General features: G+C 45.0%; 1 long non-coding RNA gene across 1 annotated transcript; it reads left to right on the top strand.

The window, feature by feature from the left end:
* Positions 1-15: 15 nt before the first annotated feature.
* On the top strand, positions 16-20,628 carry LOC141577476 (uncharacterized). Its single transcript, XR_012506494.1, has 3 exons — positions 16-2,460; positions 11,172-11,240; positions 19,693-20,628. It is a non-coding gene; the product is annotated as an uncharacterized LOC141577476 (long non-coding RNA).
* The last annotated feature ends 2,942 nt before the right edge of the window (positions 20,629-23,570 follow it).

A 23,570-nucleotide genomic window follows, 5' to 3' on the forward strand; every position in this document is an offset into this window, starting at 1 on the left:
CCCGCCCTTCCCCCGCCTCCTACCCACTGTGCAAGGGGGCCCGCCGCCAGGCCCCGCCCCCTCCCTTTCTTCTCCCCTCCCTTCGCGGCCCCCCGCGCGTTGCCATGGCAGCTAAATAAACAAACTCGGCGCACGTGGGGGCGGGGAAGAGGGAGGGGCGCGGGCGGGGCTCGGCGGGCTGTGACGCCAGCCCGGCAGCTGGCGGGCAGGAGCGGCGCTGACGCCGGCGGCGGTGGCGGCTGCGGCCCTGGCGCGGGGTATGGGACGCAGGTCCGGTCGTCGCGCGACCAAGACAGTTGGCGTCGCCACGGACCGCTCCCTAGGGTCGGAGCCCGCGGCGGAGAAAGCTGGTGGGGGGAAAGGGGGATGGTAACGCGGCCCCGCCCCCGCCCTGCTGCGCGCTCGCCGCGCAGCCTGCGCACTAGAGAGGAGCGCGATTATCCGCGTGACTCATCCAGCCTTGTCCCTCTCACACGCACGCAGGAGCCCGGCTCTAGTCCCCCGGCGCCACTGCTGGAGCTTGGCCTGGCCTCGCACGGTTGTTTGCGGACTTTTCTGCGGGATGGGGGTGGGAGAGTAGAGAGAAGGCGGGGGCCCGGCACGGCGCGGCGAGGACTGGGAGCCTGAGAAGGCCGGAGGGCTGTTCGCCTGGGAAGGGCGGAAAGAGGCCGGGATGGGAAATAGAACTACAAATTTGATATTTAAAGGAGCGAGGAAGGGAGTGAAAGGGCTCAGGATTCAGTTTGTGAGGCGAGGGAGGGAAGAGGGGCGCGAGGGGCAGGGACACCTTTCATCCAGGAATTTTAAAGCACTTTGTAAGTAAGGCGCTCTTCTTTCCACTTTATGGATGAGAAAACTGAGAAAACATGAAGAGTTGAAATGGCGAGGCAAAGGTCAAACGGCAAGTCGCTCCCTTGGCTCTGGGTCCGAGCGGTCAAGCCCACCGAAAGGGACTTAGTTGGAAAGTGGCCCCATGTCAGGAAGTGGAGAGATGCAATGGGACCCCAGTTCCCGGAAAGGGCACACGGAGCTCGTGGCAGCCGTCCCTGCCTACCGGGAAAAGAAGAGGAAACGGCTATCGTTATTTCAGTCTTATAACTCTGCCTCCCCACCCCCACTCCCCCTTAGTTTGTGATCAGTAGTTTTCCAGCCGGGAAATGTTTTCGCTCTCATCTCTACAAACAGTGCCTTTTTTTTTTTTTTTTTAAACGTGAGTGTAGTGTTCGGTATCGCTTTCTAAACGTAGGCTTGCGAGGTGTTTTATTTGGATTCAGGCACGCAGAGGGCTGCGCCCGCCCTTTCCACCAAGCCCACTCGTTAGTATATGCAGCCGGCAGCAGTCGGGTGTCAGCCCAAGAAATAAAAGGGAAGAGACGGACTGGGGAAAGGGTCGAAAACCCCGGCACTGGACAGAGTGTTCGCTCACCCTCGTTGAGATCCAGTTGTACTTTAAGTCGTCGTCACCTGTTTTGAGTCCTGCAATCCGGGTACCTATTAGGTTTCCTCGGAATATTTGTTATCCTTGATTTCTCCACCCCTTGCCAACCGCAGAAGCATTCTTGGAATGCATCGCGCCCCGATTGAATCCACTCGGCCCTCTCTGCCAACGCCAGGAATCCCTCTCGGTCCTGAGAGTTGGAAGCCCTTGAGGATGACTTCCGTCCTTCAGCCGGGTTTTCGCCAAAGGCTGTGAGCCCTTGCAGCTGAGGGGAGGGCAAGCTTTGGCAGGGAAACCTCGACCCTCCCTCCTGTGGCCTGGAGGGTTTCAACCCCACCCCAGAGGAGCAGGCCAGTTATTTTAACTCTGAAAATATTGCCCGTTTCAAAAGGAGGAACCAAGAAAGAAGGATATATGCTACCTCCTTCCCCTGGTCCCTTCATTTGTGATGGCAACAGTTTCTTGGACTTGAGGGTTGCAGGGGACCGCTATACACTTTTTCATCAAGGCCAAGGTTCCTAAACCCCATTGAACTTGGATGAGCCCTTGATTGGCAGCCATCACCCTCAGGATGTAAATATGTGAGGACTGGGAATTTCCGATTTAGGTAGCTAGTGCTGAAGATTTGTCTCCTTTTTTTTTTTTTTTTTTTTTTTTTTATCTAAGGCAGTAGCCCTTCCCCTTCAACAAAAGTCACCACCACAATGAAAAAAACAATAGTCCACTGATGAATCGGAAAACCACTATTATTATGTCATATAGTCAAGACGAGATTCTGAAGCTCAATTAAAAAGATGAACTTGTAGTTTCCAAACAGCCTCCTGGAGGAGGAAAGGCAGTGCCCTTTGTGGCAGGCAACTCTCTGGTTAATTCTTCTGGATTGCATCATAAGGGGAAATCTCTATATTTGCTCCAGATTTCTAAAAGAGGCAAGGAACTTCAAGTTCACAAATCATCTCCTTTCAAGGCAGGTGCCTGGTGTGACAACAGGATTATGACCCTCCCTCTTGTCTTCAGAACAGGTAGGTCCAGAAGAGTTAAATCCCTGCCCTATATAATTTATAAACATGAGGCTGAGTAAACGTTTGATGACTAAATTGCACTCTAACATAATAGTGGAAGACACCCTTTAAAGAAGAATTAAATACTTACTGGTAACTTTATTTTAGCAAACTGATATTACAAGTTTTGTGGTATGGAAGTTAATTATTAATGTCCTTGGAGTCATAAAATATTTTTTTTCCCAGTGTAAACTGCATTAGTCGGCAGAAGATGTGATGGAAACCATTAGCGCTAAGGGATTAATGTGGAGCCATGGAGGGGTGTGATGGGTTGAAGAGACTGCATAATTGTTTCAGGTGAAGGACTCTGCACCCAGAACTGGGCACGGGATCTGGGCATCTGGCAGTTGGCAGCACCCTGACCTGGTGTCTATGCATAAATGCCACAGGACTCAGGAAAAGCTGCTTTGTCAGAAGGTGAAAGCAAGAGATACTTTTAGGTATCCAAATTGGCTTTGAAATGAAATCCCTACGGATAAATAACAGAGAGAGTCTTGTCACTTTCTCGAGGTGGCAAAGCTTTTCTCACCCTCTGAGTAACTCCTGTGTCCTGGTAAACTCCAGCCTGTTTTCCATCTCAGTCTGGTGTAGAAGTTAAGTAAGTGGGGTTTAACACTAGATTTCTCTGGTTTGTGTTCTGTCTCTGCCGCTTTCTGGCTGGGCAAGTTCCTTGATTTCACTTTGCCTGTTTCTTCTATACAATGGAGATATTAATAGGATGAAGATTCTAAATGGGATCATCCAAGTAAAGTATTTAGTGCAGGAGTTGATATGTAATAGGTGTTAATATCACCAGTATTCTCCAGGGCACCTTCAGCTTCATGAGGACAGGAGCTACTACTCTGTTCACTGCTGTATCCCCCAGTTCTAGTACACTGCCTGCCTAGCACATGGTAGCACTCTATTAAGTGTTTGTTGAATGAATAAATAATGTGCTTTTCATTTCTCAATAGTACCTTAACAGGAAGTCTGTCTTTCTTTTCAGCTCTCAACTATGCTCGCTAATCACTTTTTGTCAACCTCAATCCACTCAGACTGGTATTATAATTTTCCCCAGAAAAATCTGTCACCTGGATTTCCCTCGACTCCTGCCTTATTTTCTTTGACCTGGGCATCCAGACGTCCACAGATTTCAACCATTTCCATTCTTGAATATCTCCACTATCTTTCCCTTACTATCAGGTTGGACTGCCTTGGTAAAGCCCTCTTCATTTATCATTTTTAATTACTGCTATAACCTCCAAACTGTTGTTCTCCTCCGCCGCCTCCCCCATAACCCCACTGGGATTTCCCTGCTAGATCTAATCCATTTTGTTCACAAATCACCACAGTTCCACGTCTGTCCAACCCCCGCCCCCACATCAACCCTGCAAGAGCTGCCCTTTGCCTGAAAGAGTGAGACCAAGCTCCTTAGTCTGATGTACCCAACTCTTCCCACTCTGGCCCTCCACAGGCGAATGGTATCTTCTCTAGAGACTGACCACACCCTCCCTCAACTTTAACTGACTGTTCTCTCAAGTCTCTGAAGACACGGTGTGTATTTTCCTCATCTGTTTTCCTGCCTGAAATGCCTTTTCTCCCCTCAGGGCTCTTCATCAGCCTCAAACTCCAGAGCCCCTCTGAACTGTCCCTTGGTCTGTCAGTCCCTGTCTAGATCAGTCCTCTTTCCTCTGAACTCTAATAAAGCCACGTGGCCACTGCGCTATGCCATTTACCCAGTGGACTCCTGGTTACCTGTTTGTGGCTCCGGTTCCACGGGGGCATCTTTAGGACAAATGCCCAGTGAGTATTCACTGTAGCATGAAGGGAGCCAGTGAAACCGACTAGGTGAAATGATTCATCTGGGAGCCCTGCCCTTATCTTGTCAATATCGTCTCTGTTTCTGGCAGAGAGTTCACTGGCTTGGTACTCCGCTCTGCAGTCCCTTCTCTTCTTCCACCTACTTCTTTTCTTTGAAAAAATCGAATGAAGGAGGCAGAAGGTCAAGTCCTTCATAATTCTGTCCTCTCAAAGCACTCGGACGAAACGTGAGGGGACAGCCCAAGCCAAGGCATTGTAATCAGACAAACTGGAAAACACAAACAAAAATAACTGAAAGCCAAACCAAAACCAAACGGAGAAAATGTCCACTCTTCTGTAGCCAAATCCATTGCCTTTCAAAACCCAGACATTGGGTTTTGAAGTTTTTAGAGCAGAAAATGAATCACAGACATGTAAAAATCAATTCAGAAATTTAATTAAAATCTTTTTCATGAACCTTTAGGTCAAATCACTTAAGCTACTTTCTCACCGCCCAGATTTGAGGCCCAGTCCATTCTTAAAGCTGTTCAAAAAGAAATTCTGCACCTAATGGGATTGTCTTAACGACTTGAACTATTCTGACAGTGATATGTTAAATTCAGCTTTTCAGTGTCCTTAGCTTGTTCTGGGATGTTAAGAAGATACAAACAAAAATTTAAAAAAACTCTTTTTAGGTTTTTTATTTTTAAATGTCTAAGTTACAGAGTACTCTTAAGAGTAAGATACATTCTTGTCATATTTCTCTTACCTATTAAATTAGGGTCTAGCATCTTTATCTATGATGAGTGTTTTTAAGGCCACAGAAGAATCCTCTGATACTATATGCTTTTGAAAATAAACCTAGTATTTAAAGTAAACGAGCCAGCAAAGAAGGCAGATCAGCAGAGAAAGCTGTTGCTGGAATTTTCTCCTTAAACCTGGTTCACCGGATTTTCCTGGCCTGGTAAACTCTTTCTCTAGGGAGAATTAGCACTGAAAAGAGAAGTAAAACATGATTATACTCTCAAAGATTCTCTCTCCTTAATTTAAAAAACCTCGCTATACTGTATGTCAACTGTATCTCAAAAAAACTGGAGGGAAAAAAAGTCTCTGTCCTCAGACTCTTCAGCCAGTACAGTGTCGCCCTACTGAGGAAAACATGGTTGGTTCCCTGGTTTAAATCAGAATGGGTCGAACTTCTGCACCATGGAAAGTGTAGGGATTTTCAGGGTTTGAAAACCAGTGCTTCACACCCTGAGAAATGCAAACAAGAGACAAACAATTCTGTGTTTAATTTCCTTCTCAGTTTGTGCACCGGACAAAAGGAGAGGTTATTTTTGCCAATTTGACATCATGTACTCCGGGCCAAGGAAATGATTTAAAAACAATAATAACAATATATTTGATTATCCTGCGGCTGACTCTTTCTCACAAACGTTGTGTTTGTTAATCAGTTTTAATGTACTGGCTGGTGAGGAGAGTGCTGGGAGGATGGCCAGTGGTGTCAGTGTTTGAAAAAAAAGAAAGGTCAAAATAAATTTCTGGCAGCACTCAAATATTTCATACTGGGCCTGATGCATTTTTCCAACTCGCTAACTCAAATCGAGGCATGTGGTCTTATGTCAAGGGATGATCCGGAGCTTCTTGAAAGAGAAGCCCTAGAACAGAGGAATTCCCAGCATCATAATAGAGATTCAAGAAGGTAATCTGTTCAGGGACTACATCTGTCTATGTTGTCAGTTACTAATTAATTTTTCTGATTGCCACACTTACCCAGCAAAGCTCTTAGAGATAAGTGTTTATAGGAGACAGTGAACTGGTTGAATTTCAATGTCCTGGGTTTCATTCAGCAAACTCAGTTTTCCATTTAAACAGAAACTTGGAAGGGGGAGGTTCAATCCCCAGTACCTCCATTAAAATAAATAAATAAACCTAATTACCGCCCCCACCCCAATAAACAAATAAATAAACAGAAACTTGGGCCCTTTTAAAGATCAGACAGTATCTTTGGGTTGTGAGAGGGCAGATTAAAGTGTCATTATCTGATTTTGATTCTTTGCCTCTCCTGCTATATGTAACTCAGTGAAAGGAGGGGTCCTGGCAGAATTCATTGGGTTATGGAGATGAAGGAATGGCCTGGGGTGGAAGTGCAGCCACGCTGGGGGAGATGGCTGGGACTGCCCCCCGAGAATTTGGATTCCAGGCCCTGTGCTGCCTCGTACTAGGCGGATGCACTTAGGCATCTCGTCTAGCTGCCCTCTACTTTCCTCGTCTGTAAAATGGGGCTCTGAGTGTACCTGCCTCACAGAGCTGTTGTGAGCACTGAGCTATTGGGTGTGAAGACGCCATTAATGTTAGCTTCTCCCCTCTAGCGATGAAACCTGACATAGTTATCTCTGTTTGATAAACTTGAAATCGGTTCTGCAGTGCCTAGTGTTGGGAGATGATGCAATATCTTGGTGTGATGACCAAAATACTTTCTCCCAGAATTTCCTTGCCGCTTCCAGCAGATATCCCAGCATCACTGCAGAGGCAACAACTAAGCAGCAAGTTAGCCTAAAACCTCACAAAGACACTGTTTTAAATAGGTCCAGATATACATTAACTTGGGAATCACACTTCTTGGGTTCATGCCATGACTTGCAAAGGCCTTTTTCGGCTGTGTCAGTGACCTTGACCCTTCATAAGCCAGTCAAAAGTTAGGTTGGAGAGAGGAGAGTTTCAAAGTCAAATTCACCATTGAAGGATTATATCTACTGGTTAACAATCTTGGCAAAGTTCTAATCTTGTCTTTCCTGGGAGAGAACTGGAAGGATCTGCCGTGTTCTCCCTCCAGGAATCAGAGGGAGCAGGAACATTCAAATGAATAATTAACATCACAACTTTCAGACACTGTACCGCATACCGCGCTGAGCAGTTTCTGTGTAGTAAGTCATTTCTCCTCCGAAGTTGGCACTGCCATTGGTGCACTAGAATGCAGGCTTCAAGAGCCAAGGACCCTGCCTGACTTACTCTTATTCTAGAACACAATGCAGTTTGCTGGCACATAGTAGGTGCTCAGTACATTTGTTTAACAAGTGAACCCCGTTTTACAGTTTTAAAAACTACCGAGTAGAGGTGCTAGGTGACCAGTCCAGGGTCGTCACTTAGCATCACTCCTGTCGCATCACTTCTCCTCGTGTAGCCTGCCCTTCAGTCATCCCTGTTTGCCCCTTTTCCTAGCTATGTCAGGCTTCCATGTGTCCAGAGTTCTTGGTTCAAGTTCTCCAGCGAATAAAGCTCTAACCTTCTGCCCAAGTTGGGGGGAAAAGCAGTCACCCTGCTGCTTCTGGTGGGAGGGGAATTTAGGGCCTGACGGCTTGGATGGATGGATAGATGAATGGGTAGATGGGTGGATGGATGGATGGATTTTCCAATGGCTACTTATATAGGCTTTTGATTAATAATCCTGTTTCCATCCCCACGTGCACCTTAACTTTTTGAGTAATTGATATCTCCACTTCCTGAGCCTTCCAAGGGTCCTGTTCCTTGAAATTGATCTGCTTAGTTTTCCCCTTCCTCTGATCTAAGTTTGTGGCTGTTTGTCCATCTGTTTCCCGGTTCTCACTCTCCTTGTTCTAATTGTTTACTTAAAAAATCAATAAATGTATGTTTCAAGAAAAAAAAATAAATCCACACCCTACCCATCCAGATATGACTATGATTAGCAGTCTGGTGCACAAATTTTCAGGATTTTTATGCATATATAAAAATATTACAATTTATTTTTAAAACACCAATTATCCTTCGCACACAGCTCTATCAGTTTGCTTTTATCTTCACTCAGCAATGTCCCACAGTCACCCAGGGATGTTGATGCATAGATAACACATTTTAAAACACATCATAATCTTTCCTAATAGTGGTATTCAATCAGTCCCATTTTGATGGCCATTTAGATTGTTTCCAGTTTTTCACTATTCCAGAATTTTCATGTGTACCCTTAGACACAGTCACTTATTTCCTTAGGCTCAATTTATAGAAATTGTTTTACTATGTTAACATTATCAACCATTTTCAAATTGTTCCTCCAAAAATTTACATTCCCATCAGCATTTGCATTCCCATCAGCAAGGTATGAAGGTTATTACATGCTGCCCAGCATAGAGTATCAGCGTCTTACTCTTTTAAACCCTGGCACTTCCATATATTAGCTTTGGAGCTAGTCAACCTGGTAAGGCAGTTGGCTTGGACTGCCTCCAGCCTCTGAGGGCTTGGAAATTGGATAATATTAGAATGTAATCAGGGGCTTCCACTTTGCACATATGGAATCAGAGGACTAGGGAACAGAGGTGACTTGCCCATGTCACACACTGGCAGAGTTGGGACCATGGAACACACGTCCTGGCTCCCAGCCAAGTCCCAGCCTCCTTCCCTGCTTCAAACCACACTGCCGGGAGCCCCTATAACTTGCCCCTACCCCAAACCCCTTTCCCTCCTGCAGCCGGAAGCATGGATCTCAGGGGAGGATGAGAACCTACATTTTTGGTGCATCTTCTAGGTGCATCTTCTAAGTTCCTCGATCTGCCCCAGACGCTTTGCACATGTTGTGCCTTCAATAATCCTGTGAGTAGGTATTATTCACTCCATGATACAGAGGAACAAATGAATGAACTGGAGATGCTGTTCATCAAGTCAGTAATCTGTGCCCAGTCCGGAGGAGCTTTAGCACCAAAGACCAGAATAGATCTATCTTAGAATGAATATGGAGGGAGAGTGGTATCTGCCCCGCATGGATAAGGGAGATGTTGTCTGGGATGGCTGCAGACATTCTGATACCTCCTCACCTCACATGTGCTAATTCAGGCGTAAGAGTCAAACCCAGCAGCACAAGTATTTCTCAAGGCATCGTCTAGCCGTCTCAAGATTTTGTGTTGCTCGGGGTTGAGCACTCGTCGGACCCAGTGCTTGCTGGCGGGGCCCCTGTTCTGGAATGACTGAGTTGTCCAGCACGGCCAGTGTGTAAATGTCAAGTAAACACCAAATTGAAGAGCAATCTAGCTATTGTGCTGGGGCTGTTTGCTTTAGATATAATAGTGGGCAGGAAAGGAGAGGGAGAGGGAAAAATATATGTCACTTCGTAAGGCAAATCGTGAACGTCGTGAGCCCTCCCCTGGCCAGCTGGAAGGTCACAGAGACCAAAGTCAAATAAATAAAGAGCTTGCACCCCTTGTTGCAAAAATAAGCATGCCCATTTGCTTGAAAAAGAAAAAGTTTCGGATGAGAGAACATTTTCCAGTCAATCACACTGCAGCAAAGTCACCCTGTTGAATTTGTGACTCACAGGCTCTCTGTGTCAATAGACGGAGAGTGAGCCCAGTGTTATGACTTCACTGGGAGATGAAGCAGAAGTTGGGATGAGGCAGAGCCGGCTTTAAAACCAAGCTCTAAGCTCCGACAACAAATAGTGGAGGAAAGTCTGACTACTCACAGGCTAGGTAATTGCATTTGTTGTTTCCTTTTCTTTATTTCTTGCTTGTCTCCTAGGAAAGAACCGATTTAAAATTTGCCTTCTTTTACCCTTTCCTTGCATCTGCGTTGATGGAGGACATCATTGTGAGGGCTACTGACGGAGCATCTCGGGTGCTTGATGCTTGACACACATCATCTCCTGTCCCCGGGGCAATTCTATTAGGTAGTTGGTGATTGGTGTTAGCTACAGATGAGAATATTGAGGGTAGGCACCTTTGTAAGCTTTTAACAAGGTTCTTTCTGGCTTCAGTTACAGATTCTGTGCAGTATTCAGACAGCCTTCCATTTTGCTGTCCTACTGTGACATTGGGGTTGTTCCGATAAGTAAAAAGTGGTTCCCACATGAAAAAATGCTCAGTATCACTAATTATCAGAGAAATGCAAATCAAAACTACAATGGGGTATCACCTCACACCAGTCAGAATGGCCATCATTCAAAAGTCCACAAACAATAAATGCTGGAGAGGGTGTGGAGAAAAGGGAACCCTCCTACACTGCTGGTGGGAATGTAGTTAGGTGCAGCCACTGTGGAAAACAGTATGGAGATTCCTTAAAAAACTAAAAATAGATTACCCTATGATCCCGCAATTCCACTCCTGGGCATATATCTGGAGGAAACTCTAACTTGAAAAGATACATGCACCCCAGTGTTCATAGCAGCACTATTTACAATAGCCAGGTCACAGAAGCAACCTAAATGTCCATCGACAGATGACTGGATAAGGAAATACACACACACACACACACACACACACACACACACACACACTCACACACTCACACACTCACTGGAATAATACTTAGCCATAAAAAAGAATAAAATAATGCCATTTGCAGCAACATGGATGGACCTGGAGATCATCATTCTAAGCCAGAAAGAGAAAGAAAGATACCATAGGTGATCACTTATATGTGGAATCTAAAAAAAAAAAAGACACAAATGAACTTATTTACAAAACAAAAACAGACTCACAGACATAGAAAACAAAGTTATGGTTATGGGGGGGTAGGAAGGGATAAATTGGGAGTTCGAGATTTGCAGATATATAAAATAAACAACAAGTTTCTACTGGATAGCACAGGGAGCTATATTCAATATCTTGTAGTAACCTATAATGAAAAAGAATACGAAAACAAATATATGTATGTATATGTATGACTGAAACATTATGACACCAGAAATTGACACAACATTGTAAACTGACTATACTTCAGTAAATAAATAAATAAAAAGTGGTTCCTGCCTTCAAGGAGCTCCAGGACCAGCCAACATACTGTTGTCTGGTACTCAAGACCACTGGGACCTGATTAGTTGAGGTTGCCTGAAACTAGGAAATATTTAAGAAACAATGGTACCAAGAGGCTCACTGCTTGCTCTCCAGGGTGACATCATCTGGGGACATCTCAGGAATGCCCACAGGATAGAAAAACCAATGCTATCAGGACTGCAGGTGAGTTAAAACTTAGCGCTAAAACGGTTGATCTGAAAGCAAAGCTTGCAGCCAATCAGCTTTGTTTGGCGCGTTGGCCGCAGGCCGGCAGGGGCTTGTTGTTTGCAGTCCCGGAACAGGATGGGCAGAGATGTGAGCCCTGACCGAGAGGCTGGAAGGTCTGGCGTCTCAGTCCGCGCCTGGCTCCGCACATGCATGAGCAGAGGTCAGGGGCTGGCTCTGTCTGCGCATCGGGCTCTTCAGCTGTGACATGAAGGAGGGAGGAGAGCAAGTCCCTGGTGGCCCCTAAGTATCAGGATTAATGTGGATGGCTGGGTCCATTCTTGGCTTGTCTGGATGACCTCAGCCTAGATATTCTCACGTAAGAAAGGGGAAAAAAAAAAAAAAAAAAAAAAAAAAAACCCAACAAATCTGCTAGCTCTCAAGGCTGAGATGTTTCTTCTTCTGAACTCTCCCTGCAACTTTGCCGAAAACTGAGCTGGTAAAGTAACTTTGATCCTTTTTTTAAAAAAATCTGTTGTCTGGCTCGACAAAAGCAGTTCGTAGAGTGGCTTTGTCTTCGTTTTAATAGAACATTGATCCTTTCTTCTTCTTTCTTTCTGTGGGCGGTGTCCTCCCAGTTCTGAGAAGCTGTCAGTGTAGATAATATATTCCCTGCTTGCCCAAGTCCTCTTCCACTCCTTACAGGTTTTCTCCTTGAGGGCTGGGAGAATTCTTGAAAGGACATGGTCAATACTCATTAGCTGGGGTATACTTTTAACACATTTATTTTGGCTCCGTGTTGTTTGTCAAGCCCTCATCGAGCCCCGTGAGTGAGAGCACACTCCGTTTGCTATTTCGAATTTCTCCCCTTCTCGTTGGCAAGCATCGTGTTTCTGCTGTAATCTGCCTGGAAAACAAACAGGAGAGTTTACTCTGGTCCCTGTGTCAACCATCTGCCTACTCAGTGATCAATACAGCAGTGTAGGTGCTAGAAGCCCGTGTGTGTGTAGGGAAAGAAGTTCATTCATTCGTTCATACGACATATTTAGGGGGTAAGTACCAGCTTTATGTGTCTCGCTCAATACTGGGCATTGATGCAAAGGCCAACAGTGAACAAAGAAAGATGTGACCCTCCCTACAGGGAGCTCGCAGTCTACTCCCGGGAGAAAGACTGTAATGAAATAATCACCAAAAAATAGTAGAAAACTGCTAACTAACACTTATTTGAGGAAAGCTTATTTTATGAGAGCTGGCCTCATCAGGATGCACAAGAAGTGCAGTGGGGAGAGGAAAGTCAAGTTCTCCTTGTGGCCTCTGGTCCCCGATAAATGGTTAAGACAAGTATGTATGCCTTTAAATTTCTAAACATAGCACGGTCTCAATGGTATTTTTAAGTTACTTAATTTTTTAGTTATTTCATACTCTAGGCTAGGGACTCAGGGCACAGAGACAAACAACATTGTCTCTGTGGAATCTAAAACACAAAACAAAAAGACTCACAGATATAGAGAACACGGAGAAGGGTGTTGGGGGAAATAAGTGAAGGGAATTAAGAGGGACAAACGTCCAGTTATAAAATAAATAAGCCACGGGGATGCAATATACAGCATAAGGAATATGGTCAATAATGCTGTAATAGCTTTGTACGGGGACAGATGGTTACTAGACTTACCCTGCTGATCATTTCATAATGTGTGCAAATATCGAATCACTATGTAGCACGCCTGAAACCGACCTGGAACAGACACAATGCTGCACGTCCACTATATTTCAATAAAGAAAAAAAATTTCAAAAAACCCGAGACCTTGCCTGGGACCACCCCTGCAAGAAGTTGTAATACAGGGTGCCATGTATCATAATAGCAAGCTGGGTACACAAGGTTGCACAAGCCCAGAGGAGCGAGAGATTGATTCTGCCGGAGGTTGGCCTGGCAGGGCGGGCAGAGGAGGGGTGTCCCGGCAGAACACGGCCTAGAGGTGGAAGGGTGCAGGGTGTGTAGGTGGACTGCTGTGAAATCCAGGGGGGCCAGTGTAGAGTGTGTACATGGGATTGGAAATCTTTGGAAAAATCATTTGGGGACAAAAATTGAGGGGCCCAGTGTCATGATTTTCCTGAAATCAAACAGTCACCTAAGACCCAGAGGTTCAAGTTGTGTTTTCCACCTTTGTAGTGATAGTAGAACTATGTGAAAACCTTTTTTGGCATAGATACATTCCAGTAGTCACGGTAGGATCAATATTTCTGTTTATATCCATTTATTTTTATTTTTATTTACTTTTTCAGGTTTTAAAAAAATAAATTTTCAACTGATATTATTTCTTTAAAAAATGTTTTTCTTTATTCCTTTGATAACTATGTAAGTTTACAAAGCTAAAGATCTAATCTGTTCTTAGAAACGATAATTGGTACATATATGAAAACTTTAAAAATGTGCAGTGCACTGTTTATATGTATTTACCTGCAATATAATGTGTATGTGCAGTCCACCTGTAATAATTCTACATAATAAAACTGGAAAAAATTAAATAAATAAGTAAACCTAAGGAAAAAAATTTTGGTGGGGGTAGGTAATTTGGTTGATCGGTTGGTTGGTTGGCTTATTCATTCAATTATGTATTTATTTGTTTGTTTATTTATTTATTTGTTTGTTTAATGGAGGTACTAGGGATTGAGCCCAGGACCTCGTGGATTCTAGGCACGCACTCTACCACTGAGCTATACCCTCCCCTCTAAATCCACTCATTTTAAAAAACATTTTAAAATTTTAAAATATACTTAATAACAATATTGTAATATCACAATTTGGATGGGCTAGCTCAAGGTTTTATAACACGCGTATAATAAATGCATGATGGTTAAAATAATAAATGCTTCTCCAGATGTCATGTAAAATCGTCTTGAGGGCCCATTGGGGCTGATTGTATTATTCCATTTTGATGAAAATCATTCTACCACGACTCTAGGGCAATTGAGATGTTAAAAACCAAAAGTCTGTTTATTTTTTCTATCGCTCATATGTTACATATAAGTGATTGAGCAGAATCTTGTTTAAACTGCTGATTCCTGTGACCAGCAGGTAAGGGCCACTGCCTCCTTTGGAAGAAACCTACGGGCTTGGATTCTCTTTTCCATCTTACTTTTTCCCATTTCTATGATTCTAAGAAGTATGTATTATGCAGCTAATGACAATTGCCCAGGTACCTCCTCTTGTCTTCCCTGGGTCAGTTGCCTGTTTAAAACATACGGTGTTTTGGGTTTTTTTCCTGCCCATAAGCACTTCTAAGTAAAAGGAAGGCAGTTTACAGTATTAAGCATCTTGCCTCTGAATTAATCCTCAAAGCAACCCTGAAACAGTGGTTAAAGCCTTATTTTACAGATGAAGAGACTGGGGTTCAGATGGATCTGAGTAACTGTCCGTCTCAGGGCCGTGTGGCCAGCCAGAGCTAGGCTCTGAACCCAGGATGGTCTAGAGATACGGAGCCTGGAGCCCTTCTCTCTGGTTTCTAAATTCACTTGGAAGGCCTTTGTTTCTTACCCACTTAATAGATATTTGCCGAGTGCCAGGTATGTACAGAGCGCCCTGCTAATATGAAGGGGGATTCAGAGACTATGAATGACATATGCTGTGTTCCGGGGTGGGGGCAGGGGGGTCAGAATTACAAACGATTATATTTTTAACAATTACATTTGATTAACTCTAAGTTAAAAAATTGACTTTGTATTATTTACCACATGGAAAAGATTCAATATTTCATGAAAACCCTAAGATTAAAGATTAAAAGCAAAACCTTTTCCTAAATACTGGATCTGTTCTGCAGATGAAATCGTCATAGTTGTTTATTATTTTTCCTTTTCCCTTTACTGGGCCACTCTACAGACTTTGAAGTGACTCACGGAGAACGATACGTTTTCTTTTCCTTTGTACGTTAGTAATATAGAAATAGAAAACCAAGTCCACAAAAAAAAAAAAAAAAAAAAAAGGAAGCCAGCATGCAATAGAGTTGCTAAGACTGAACATCAGATCTGCGTCTCGGCTTCCTGGCAACCAAGAACAAAAAGGGAACAGGCTGGATTCCACAGCTCTCATTATCACAGAGGAAGAAGCCCATTGTTATTTTGAGTCCTCAAGCCTCAAGCTCACTTCACACCTGGAATCCCGCAGAGGCACATCGATAGACACAATAATTAATGTTTTTGGCAACAGCAGGACCGCAGATGCCCGTTTTTGTCTGCCATTTCTTGGGAAGGCCTTTAATTATGGTTAAGGGCTTCACATGGATGCGGACGTCAGTGAGGGCTTGACTCACCTGGTTTAACATTTGACTGTAACACAAGCAGAACGGAGTTGAGGGCTAGTTAGGGATCCAGGTGAAGGACCGCGGAAGCTCAGAGGACCGTGCAATTCTTTGCAAGTTGGCTGATGGAGAAAGCCTCCACCAAGGGGACGATCTTTGCACTGGGCTTGGGGAGCGGGAGTCAGTGGGCAGAGGAAGGGGTCAAAGGGAAGAGCCTTCCATGTTTAGGGAGCAAGTGTAAAGGCACAGACAGATGAAACCGCTTGGCCTGTTTGGAGCATGTCAAACCGTGGGAGGTGGAGAGACAGAGATTCTAAGAAGACTTCCATTAAACAGGCTGGATTTGCTGCTTGGACTTTTTCTCGCTCTTCCGACACAACTTTCTGTTGAGTTAGGCAAAAATGAATGAGAATCAGATGGACCACATTTCTCTCGAATACACTCGGGCTTAAAAAATGAAGGGGGAAGAGAACTTGACAGAATGCGTCTTGGGTTTTGCCAAACCCGAAGTATTTGAAGCATCACACAAGACACATCTCGAACCCAAACACATGCCTGGACTCTCCCACTCCTAATTGCAGCTGCAGCCGGTTAGTGAGATGAATTGTGTACAAGAGAATGAGGTCTGATGGAGGAGCCTCGTGAAGGAGGATGACTGATGTAGGGCATGGACTAGTCTGCCCTTGAGAATCTGCAGTCTCGCTGCCCTCGTGGACAAAGAGAGGGGCCAACACGGAGTCTCCAAGCAAGCTATTGATCCTGCCCCACTGCAGAACAATGAAAAGCCGTATTACTTAACTTTATTGTATCTCGTGTGGAAAGAATTCAGCATCTCTTGTTTTCCTCCCTCTCTGTCTCTCAGTTTTACATTTCAGAGGGTAAAAATGGAAAGAAATATGTTTTGCATTAGTCTGTCTTCACACGAGTGGAGACCAAATGAGAGAAGGTGGAACTAGAGGAACGAGATCATGAACATCTATTTATTATGTTTCAAAACTCCTGCCTTGAGGGTCATGGACATTTGAAAAGCAGAAGGAATCAATTAGGAAGGGGGTTAACTGGATTGTTCGTGGTCCACGGTTGGTCAGTTGTAGGTTTGAGACTCCAGGCTACACCTCTTGTTTTCATAGCCCACACATTTTTTTCTCAGGCTCGGATCTGAGGATAAAAGTGAATTCTCACATATCTTCCTCCGTCTCTCCCTTCCCTCCTTCCTCCTTTCCTCTCTCCCTCCCTCCCTTCTCCCCTCCCTCCATCCCTCTCTTCTTGCCTTCCTTTCTTTCTTCAAAACAGACTTTTCTGAGAGCTCAGTGGAGGCAGTGGGACCCAGAGAGAGTTAAGGATCTACTCAACCTCAGTCGGGAAAGCCTGCCATGTAATTCCGTTTAATTGACAGGGTTTAGAAATCAAAAAAGAAGCAGCGACCAGAATGGGGCGCAACAGGGGTGGGAATAGGAGACGTGAGGGGGGAGGTTCACAGAAGAAGAAGCATTGGAATGGTTATTAGAGCCTGGAGATAGTTTGCTGGATGGACCTGGAGGAATTGGGGGCAAGGCTGGAGAAGCAAAATGGGAGTGGTTCGATGGATCAGCTGTCAGGCTCTGTGATACTGAGGGTCAGTGCGGCTGGGGCTGGATCTGCCAAGGGGATGGGGTTGTGTTGGCAGCGGTTGGAGGAGGAGTGGGCAGGGGTCCGATCCCAAAGGGTCTTGTACAGTGAGAAGCAGGGTGGTGGGCTTAATGGTGTGGTCATGCCCACAGCTGCTCCGAGTCTCACCATCTGAAATTCTTAGAGAGGAGGCTGGCTTCTGTTTACATATTTGTGTGTGTGCGCACACTTGTGAGTATTTTTAAGATCTTTAATACAACCCAAATGGCACACTTGTTGAGCTGCACACGTCTGATTGGTGCATTTTTCTGTGTGTAGGCTACACTTCCATAACAAAGGGGAAAAAGACATTCTGGGCAGAATCCTTAGCCATCTTTTTAAACTACAAGATCTCAGCTCATTAAAACAAAGATGATGGTAAAGTAACTGAAATCCATAGAATTATCTTTCTTGTCCCAGGACTCGGAGAGTGTGAGCCAAAGCAAACCTTGGGGGAAACCTGTGGGACTAGGAGGCAAATCTGCTTACCCAGGCTCTCTACTTGGATGTTCTAGAGCTCCTCCAGTGTCCCCAGTATCTTCCTCTCAAACTTGCTTGTTCCTCAGTTCTGATCTTGGTAACACTGTCACCTCTGGGTCCCCTTGTCTGCATCGTCCCCCTGACTCCCAGTCCCAAGTATTTCTTTTCTTTCTTTCTTCTTTTTTTTTTAATTGAAATTTAGTTGACTTACAACATTATATTAGTTACAATACTGCATATTATGTGATACATAATATTATAATAGCACATTAGGTGTATAACATAGTAATTTGATGTTTTTATTGATGACACTCCATACAAAGTTATTATGAAGCATTGACTATATTTCTGTAATATGTCATTTTCTCTCCAGCCCTAGGTTTGCTGATCTAGTTTTGGCCCCATTTCTCTCTCTCCACTCTTCCACTTAAAAAAAAAAAAGCCCAAAACTTAATATTCAATTTATTCTACCAGTTTATATTTTGCTGTATCATCACTTAGCTGAATTATTGCAAGAGCTCCCAAAGTGGCCTCCGTGCCTCGACTTTTAGCCCTTGGAGACCATTTCCCACACTGCTGCCGGAAGATTGTTTAGTGTGAAAATGACCTGCTGCACATCCTTCACTCTCCTACACAGCAGTGCTCAACCCTCACGAGACTGTCCGTTACTTGTGCTCCTATGAGCCCCATCTCTTGCTGCTTCCAGCCTCCGATTTTACACCTGCCACAATGACAGCCTGTGGCTGCTTTTTGTTGCTCGCTCACTTGCTTTTACTTTCTTTTGTTTTTGCCTCTGTGCCTTTGCTTATGCTGTTCCCTCCACAGGAGATGCCCTTCCCACCCATCACTTATTGCCCCAAGAAGGACTCTTCCCAGAAGGGTTCCTTCGGAATCAGCTTTTCATTCCCAGCACCTGGCATGAAGACTGGCACATTGTAGACGTGCAGTAAGTATTTTCTGGATGAGAGCATTCTTGACTCACAATTCAGGCCACGGGGCCCACACACTCATTCACTCACTCACTCATTCATCTCCTGGTCTCATGTCACCTTCACAGAGAGCCCACAGGCAGGGTGCCATTCATATGATGCACATGGGTACAGTCCAATTGCTTTTACAATATTCTATCCGTGCTGTCAATACATAGCAACTGTCCTGAGTGTCCTTCACTACACTGTCCCCTGGTCCACCCTAGGATCCAGCAACTGACGGGTTAACTCCAGGCACTGTGGGCAACCCCCGCCTCCCAGGAATCCACAGCAGTTCCCCTGCCAGAGGGGTGGATTGTTAGATGCATGGTGAACTCTCACCCCTGCCCACAGGGGAGGTCTCATGAGCCCCATTTTACATACACAGGCCTGGGATGGCCCCACCAGTGCACCCAAGGATCTTCCCAGGACACAGTCAAGCCCCCTCCTCCTGCCCCTCCTATTCTGTGTGACGTCAAGTTTCTGGGCTGGCCAAACCTACTTGAGTTTGGACAGACTCCTCTGTGCACAGAGCGAGGCTCAGGGTAGCCAAGGGTCAGAGGCTTGGGGATAGCCTCCCGAATTTCTCTAAGCTTAAAATACAACACCAAGCAACGGGGGCCTTTCTCTTCCCCCCTCACACAAATTCTGTGTGTGCGTGTGTGTTGCAAATTCAAGATCAGCCAAATTAAATTCAGTTTGACTCATTCAAACAAATTACACTCACATGGAGACACAGTGGGGCATTTCTGGCCTGAATGTGTTACTACTTTCCTTAAGTTCTAACTTCCTGTTTCCCCGTCTCTCACCATCCAAAAAACTTGAGTCCCTTTGCCTCCACCACTGAGGGAGAGTGAGGATGCTGGAGATAGCGCAGAGCCCGGCGTTCATTGCTGTTCCTGGACATGGGGTCCAAAAGTCTACACATAAATAAAAACATACTTCTAAGAACTAAGGTTTTGTGCTCTGAAGTTCATGGTCTCAGCCTGACTCTGCTCAACTTCTGGGGATTTGAAGGACTTCATGTCCATCTCCTCTCTGCCCAACAACACCTCATTCGCGGTCCTCTCATCCTCCAGAAACCAAGACCTCCTCCGAAGCCCCAGTGCTGTTCCCCGGCCGCCAGCTCCTCCCCGAGTGACTTCCTACAGCACAGCCTTGGTGCCTGCCTGTCCTTCCGGAAGCCTTGGACACATGTGAGAGGTCCAGGGCAATACAGAAACGGCCACTCTCGCTTTAGATTGGCCCAGGGCACATCACAAAGCAATAGCAAGCCTACAAACGTTGATGGACCATATGGACCAGACACCATATACTGGGTGCCAGACACTAGTCTAAGAGAAGGGATGATCTGTATTTCCTTGAATTTAGTACGCTTTTTTCCCCCTCATTTTTTAACATCTTTAGAACTGGGATAGGTGTTACAATCAATGGCTGTTACAAGGCTAGTCACGATGGAAGTATTCATGCCTCACCCAACTGATTTCATAGATGAATGTATGTAACATGCACGAAAGCAATAAATGGTATTAAAACTATTTCTAAGTAAGTTCAGAAGGATTCTTTCACTAAGCATCAAATAGAAATTCCAAGTAATAAGAAGGCAAGGTGTCCCAATGTAATTGACACCATTTTTCTTTCTTTTTTTAAATTAATTTTTAAGCAGTATTTTTAATTTAATTTTGTTTTTTTAAATGGAGGTACTGGGGATGGAACACAGGGCCTCATGCATGCTAAGCATGCACTCTACCACTGAGCTATTACCCTTCCCACGCCCTATTTTTTCTTTCTTAATGGTAGATAAAATAATGGTGCATCTACAGATGTGTTGGCAGACAGCATTTGATGAAACATGGCATAGGAGAAGATGATCTCTCTTTGTCCTCAAGGGGCTTATGCTTTAGGTGGGACTTGGAAAAAAAAAAAGAGCAGTTAAACCACTGTAGCAGCAAGCGCTATGACAGAGGAAAGCATCGGGTGCTGAGGGCAGGAGGGAGAGCTGAGCAGGCAGAAGGAGCCTGGGGAGGCATTAAAGGAGACGTGGCAGGAGCGCTAAGACTCAAAAGATGCCTCGAAGCTCATCAGGCAGAGAAGAGGAAGGCATTCTAACCAGCGGGAGACATGCGGCGGCAAGGATGCACAGCCCACTGGGTAAAGGATGAACACTGTGTTTACAGGTCAGGGGTAGGGAGTGAGGGCTCCTCCACGCAGCTAAAGGAGTTTGGAGAAGCGTATCTGCACAGTGCCAGCAGGCATGGGGACAAAAGCTGGGAGGCTGGGGAGGCACTGCTGGGAGTGGGCCAACAAAGGAAGGGTGAGGGTCTGTGTCAGGGAAGGAAGGGCAAGATGGGAAGCCAGGGGCCTTGCTGGCTGTCGGGACGCTTTATCTCATCTGCTTCCCACAGCCACCCTTGGAGGTTGGAGGTAACGTGCCCATTCTACAGTTGAGTAAATTGCGGCTTGGTGAGGCTCAGTGGTTTGGAGCAAAAGTTGAATGGTGAGATCAGAATAGTACCGAGAGAAAGGCGGCTGACTGGCTGTTAGGTGGTCTCAGAAGTGGCACAGCCATGGGGAGGACACTATGGCCAGGGGCCTGGCAGGTCTAGACACTGGATTAGCCCACCACCCGAGGCTGTTCCAACTCGCAGGGCTGGAGTCACATTATATAAGTTCTGAGATGGGGATGTGTATTTTATCACATTAGTATACACTACAGCTTAGCAGAGCACACCATAGAGTATTACATATGGATTTACAACGAAAATTAGAAGTGTATTCACCATGAGTTCAATACCCTGGTTGCCAGCATTCTCTCCCTCTAGAAGACCTGTCTGTGGGAAGCTAGGAATGACCAGAACGTTACCTGGTGGGCCTGGACCCAAGCAGATGGTCACTTACGGGCCTTTGCACATTAAAGGCATCAGCCCTTGATACATCCATCCACCCCTGGGAGGGGAAGGCTCAGACTGCCTTGGCGAGAGCCCCCCCCCCCCCCCCCCCGTCTCCTGAACGGCGCTGGGATCTACCTCTGTGTCTCACCAACTCTGTGGAACTCTCGTTCCTCAGCTGGACGTTGGGGATGATAATAACAACCTCAGATATATTACAGACTATTACATAAAATAATTTTTAAAGGTTTGCCTATGGTGGAGTCACTCAACTACAGCTGTTACCTCATTCTCCAAAAAAAATGTGAGAAGGAAAGAAAGACACCTATGGCTCCACTTCTGACCAAGGTTTTACATAAACAAATAGTTGTGTTTCAACGTGGGGTGGGGGGTGGCGGGAACACCTGTCACTATTAATTAATATGCTCACTGATTTTACTAATGGTGGTTCTTCGTTCTTAGGCTTTATTGCATAAGTGTACCTTAAAGAATAGTGGTTCCCCAAATAAAGCATTTTCTAGACCAGCGCCTTCAACCATTTGACCTGGAAACCTTCCCATCACCTTTCCAGTCCCACCTTCTCCTCCAGCTGCTCTGCTCAGGCTCAGACCTCCATACCCATCCAAAGGGAGGACTGAAGTTTTGTTCCACTGGCGAAATTGATGGTCACAGTCTTCTTTAAAAACCAACTGATAACAATATTAACTAAGTGAGTTCAGTCTGTGCCAGGCACCAGGGTAAGAGCTCATGTGACTTAGCTCCTTAAATCCTCCATGATGGGTTCTGCAATAGGTATTCTCCCCACTTCACAGGTGGGAAGACTGAGGACCAGAAACATTAAGACACTTGCTTGAGATCACAAGGCTGGCGTAAGTGGTGAAGTTAGGCTTTAAATGCAGTAACATTCCAGGTTCCCCAAGATTAACTACTGGGATGAATTATTCCCTCCCCTGACAGTTGATGAGCTTACAGACAGGGAAAGACATTTAGATGAGGTGATTATAGGGGAGCAGAGGGAGGCGATGCGAGCTGTCAGTCTTCCCTCCTCGCCTCCCCTGCTGCCTGTTGTAATTCCGGCTTTCACCTGCTCTCCTGCACTGTTGCTACAGCCGAGCATCTTACAGATCCAGGTGGCCTCTCGGAGTCAATCTGCCACCTGGACGGCCAGGGAGATCCTTCTGATAGCAAATCTCACTATTCAACCATATCATCCCAAAACAGACAAAGGAGTAGGACAAGTATACATTCTTCAATGAATGGTGCCGGGACTACTAGCCATGGTTCAGGAAAACATTTACACATACACAGACCTACCCGCGCATGCACGATTGAAACCCTACCTTAATAACTTATGCAAAATAAACTCCACGCGATGTAAATAAAGATAACAAATGTAACCATATTTAGAAAAATATATAACCATTTTTATCATTTTGAAATGGCAAGAGCTTTCCTAAGTATTTTGTAAAAATACGGAAGTTATAACAGATGGGCAGATTTTACTGTATAAACATTTAAAATTCATTTATGTAGGGGAGAAACCCCACAAATAAAATTAGAGGAGAAACACCAAATATTGGGGGAAATAGCTGCAATGTTTGTAACAATTGAAAAGTTAGTACCCTTGCTCCATAGAAACTTTTTCACAATTGTAAGAAAAATTTAATGACAGCGTGGACAAAAGAAGAAATAAAAATGACCAATAAACAGATTTTTTCAAGTTTAGCTTTATTACTGATCAAAGAGATAAGTGAAACAAGAAGAAAGTATTTTTCACCAATCACGTTGACAAATGGGGCATGTGTGTACCTCTGGAGTGGGAGTGTATGTTGATCCAAACTTTCCGGAGGACAATTTTGCAACTTGAACCTGTAGAGAAATAAAAGTGAGCATAACGTTGAGTTTTTGGAATTCATCTTGGGGACATATTTAAGAGGTGTCAGAAAGCTTTGGATCTTTGGATGAGAATTACATGTTGTTTGCAGTATGTGCCTGTTTCTCCAGGAGCTCATGAGGGAGGCTTACCCGGGTCAGAAAGGATGGTGTGCACAGACTGCAGCAAAGAGTCA

Source organism: Camelus bactrianus, chromosome 4 (assembly GCF_048773025.1).
Source record: "Camelus bactrianus isolate YW-2024 breed Bactrian camel chromosome 4, ASM4877302v1, whole genome shotgun sequence".
Classification (NCBI taxonomy): Eukaryota; Metazoa; Chordata; class Mammalia; order Artiodactyla; family Camelidae; genus Camelus; species Camelus bactrianus.